At 40.2% G+C, this 3,834-nt stretch overlaps 1 non-coding gene and 1 pseudogene across 1 annotated transcript; one reads left to right on the forward strand and one right to left on the reverse strand.

The window, feature by feature from the left end:
* Positions 1–206: 206 nt before the first annotated feature.
* LOC138416728 (5S ribosomal RNA) lies at positions 207–324 on the reverse strand (annotated as a pseudogene).
* A 3,057-nt stretch (positions 325–3,381) lies between these two features.
* LOC138416732 (U6 spliceosomal RNA) lies at positions 3,382–3,488 on the forward strand. The gene has a single exon (XR_011247846.1). It is a non-coding gene; the product is annotated as a U6 spliceosomal RNA (small nuclear RNA).
* Positions 3,489–3,834: the final 346 nt, after the last annotated feature.

A 3,834-nucleotide genomic window follows, 5' to 3' on the forward strand; every position in this document is an offset into this window, starting at 1 on the left:
AGAGGGTGTATCTTTCACATGGGCTGGGCTTCAGAGTCACATGTTTAGTGATGGTCTGCCAGACTCCAGTGCTTTGGGCAGCCACAAGTCCCTGTTGAGGTTCAGGTTCATAAGCTTGAGACAGAGATCTTATCTCATATAGGAGGTTGTAAGACATGCATGTAGGATGGGAAAAATATATAAATAGAGCCATCTTTGGAAGATACAATCTGCTACACTGTGATTCTAGAAAGGTCTCCCATCCGAGTACTAATCAGGCCAAACCCTGCTTAGCTTCTGAGATCAGATGAGATCGGGCACATTCAGGGTGGTATGGCCATAGATTAGAAAGGTATTGGAGATTCATCCTGTAGTTGCTACATTATTTAAATTTTAATAATTTTATTACAAATAAAATATCTACTCATATGAAAAATTTAGGAAAATATAAAGGGAAAGAGTCCAATAAAGTCCTACCACCCAAATAAACCACAGCTAGAGAGGATGAAAGTTTTCATATAGTCACATCTACAATTTCCCCCCGTGGTCTCTTTCATTGCCGTCCCCTCCCAACTTTTAATGAAAATTTTGAAAGAGTATTTCTAAGAACATCCATTTGCTTTCCACATAGATTCACCAAATGTTCACATTTTGCAATATTTGCTGTATCTTTTCTTCTTGCTGAACTGGTAAAAATGTTAGTTAGAAAGCTAGTTTTAGATATCACGATACTGCCTCAACATATTGTTATCGTTGTTCAGTTCTAAGTTGTGTCCCACTCTTTGCGACCCCATGGACTGCAAGCACGCCAGGCTTCCCTGTCCTTTGCTCTCTCTCTCAGAGTTTGCTCAAACTCATGTCCATTGAGTCAGTGATGCCATCCAAGCATCTCATTCTCTGTCATCCCCTTCTCCTTCTGCCCTCAATCTTTCCCAGCATCAGGGTCTTTTCCAATGTGATGACTCTTTGCATCAGGTGGCCAAAATATTGGAGCTTCAGCTTCAGAATCAGCCCCTCCAATAAACATTCAGAGTTGATTTCCTTTAGGATTGACTGATTTGATCTCCTTGCTGTCTAAGGAACTCTCAAGAGTCTCCTCCAGCACCACAGTTTGAAAGCATTGATTCTTTGGCACTCAGCTATTGCTTGTATCTCCTAAGAATAAGGGCATTATCCTAAATACTCACAATACCATTATTATCTAAGAAAAATAATAGTCTCATAATGCTATCTAATATCCATTCTATATTCAGTACTCTCCTTTTGTTTCATGACCATCTTTCACAGCTTTTTTTTTTTTAAAAAATTAGAATCCACTCAACATTGACATTTGGCCCCTGTGTGACTTTGGCTGGTTTCCTGACCTGGATCCTGTGCCCTCAGTTCCCACCTCTGGCAGATACACCCTTAGCCAGGAGATCCCTGTCCACCCACGGAGTTGTTGTGAGTATCACATTCATTCATTTCAACTAATACTTATTTGACATCTGCTGTGTGCTGGACCATCATGCTCTCATGGAGCTTACACTCCAGACAGATAATAGAAAAGAACAGTCTTTGAGAGTTAACAATGCTATATAAATATGGGGGATTATCCTTTCAGATTAAAGGCCTGGGGCAAATCTTGAAAAAAAAAATCTCCTTTATGCAAAATAAAATTGATTTGGATTGAAATTAAATCATTACTGTTCTGTAGAGGTGATTGGCAAGCTCAATTAGCAGTACTGAGCAGAATGACAATTTTGGAAGTTGTTGTTGTCTTATCCACTTTAAATTCCAAAGTGCATGTGTGCTCAGTCGTGTCCAACTCTTTGTGATCCCATGGACTGCAGCCAGCCAGGCTCCTCTGTCCTTCACTATCTCCCAGAGTTTGCTCAGATTCATGTCTGTTGAGTTGATGATGCCATCTAATCATCTCATCTTCTGCCGCCCAGTTCTGTTGCCTTCAAATTTTCCCAACACCAGGGCTTCCCAGGTGGTCCAGTGGTAAAGAAAATCTGCTTGCCAATGCAGGAACCAGAGGGGACATGGGTTCGATCCCTGGGTGGGGAAGATCCCCTGGAAGAGGGCATGGCAATCCACCTCAGTATTCTTGCATAGGAAATCCCACGGACAGAGGAGCCTGGTGGGCTACAGTCCATGAGGTTGCAGAGTTGGACTCAACTGAGCACACATGCACTTTGGAGTTTAAGTGTATAAAAGCACCATGTAAAGAGGTTCTTCTGCTTCTAATTAAATAAAATTAGAGGGGAGGGAGGTGGGAGGGGGGTTCATGTTTGGGAACGCATGTACACCCATGGTGGATTCATGTCAATGTATGGCAAAACCAGTACAGTATTGTAAAGTAAAATAAAGTAAAAATAAAAATTTAAAAATAAATAAATAAAATTATGTATATGCATTCATGTCTGTTGAGTTGATGATGCCATCTAATCATCTCATCCTCTGCTGCCCAGTTCCACCCAGTCACATAATATTTGCTAATTTTTGACTTTTGTAGTTTTTATTTTTCTAAATACTTAATAAGCAAAAAAGCAAACCCATGTTATTAGAACGCAGAGATAGTGAGACTCACAGGGGCTATAAGGAGCTGAAAGGGGCTATAGAGGTCATCTAACCCAGATTCCACATTTTTACAGATGATCTCATCAGTGGTTATTTTAGAGGAATTTGTATGAATTTTAAGGCTCTAGATGCACATAGTTTCTATATGTAGAAGCCCAAATTTGAAATCCTGCTTATTGGATAAAACAACCAGAATCTTATATTACCTTAATCTTTGTTCCACATCTTCCAGTTACACGGATTTTCTTTTCTGCCCTGTGACAGCTGAAGTGGTAGTGGTGTAACAGTGTAACGAGCATTGTGTAACAGTGCTCGCCTGTTTGGAGGTCTTTCTCATGCCGCTAGAAGGGTGATGGATCTTCTCCAGCAATATGAAAGAGATCACTTTGGAGCCTTTCTGTGAAACAGCTGACAGGCATTGCTTCTTCCTGTCTTTGGCTCTAAGCCGCTCAGCAATGTGGTTGGAGAATGGATGCTAATACTTGGGGATTTTATTGTCCTGGTTTAACAATTCTGGGTGCTGTTGGTTCTTAGGGAAATTCAGGACAGTGCCTTCTGTTACTTTTGGGTTGGCTTGATGACTGAGGGGGCTCTGGTCAGATGAGGACATATTAGTCATTTGTTCATTCATGTGCTGGTGCCCCTGTATTTAGGAACAGATGTTCTACGGATGGCAAAATGGAGGACTTCAGGATTTTTTATAAAACTGAATGACCATCCTCTTGGGACTACTTAGGGACTTAGCAGAGCTCCATGTGTTACACTTACCCTGACTTTTAGGTTTCTTTGTTTTTATCACTGAGGATATTATATAGGTTTTCTTAAAATAAATGACCAGTGCTTGCTTTGGCAGCACATATACTAAAATTGGAACAATACAGAGAAGATTAGCATGGCCCCTGCACAAGGATGACACACAAATTCGTGAAGTGTTCCATATTAAAAAAAAAATAAAAATAAAAAAATAAACGACCAGTCTCTTGATCCAGAGAGACTGATTTACAATTTACAATTTTTGATGATCTTTCAGAACTTACCAATGAATTAAACAATAATTAGCAATGCCATGTTAACTCATTTCAATATACTGGAGACTGCCTATGTTCTCTTATGCCTCTCTCCAATAAAGGCCTCAGGTTTGAGCATGTGATAGCAATGGGGAAACCACTAGAGAATGGTGGTAGGTATATCCTGCTTCAAAAGTATGACCCAGGTATGGTCAAATCCTTTTTCCAGATCTTCTTCAGCTTAGTTGAGAAAGGCAATAATTTCCAGAAAGAAGTTACGGAT

The sequence above is a fragment of the Ovis canadensis genome, chromosome 12 (assembly GCF_042477335.2).
Source record: "Ovis canadensis isolate MfBH-ARS-UI-01 breed Bighorn chromosome 12, ARS-UI_OviCan_v2, whole genome shotgun sequence".
Classification (NCBI taxonomy): domain Eukaryota; kingdom Metazoa; phylum Chordata; class Mammalia; order Artiodactyla; family Bovidae; genus Ovis; species Ovis canadensis.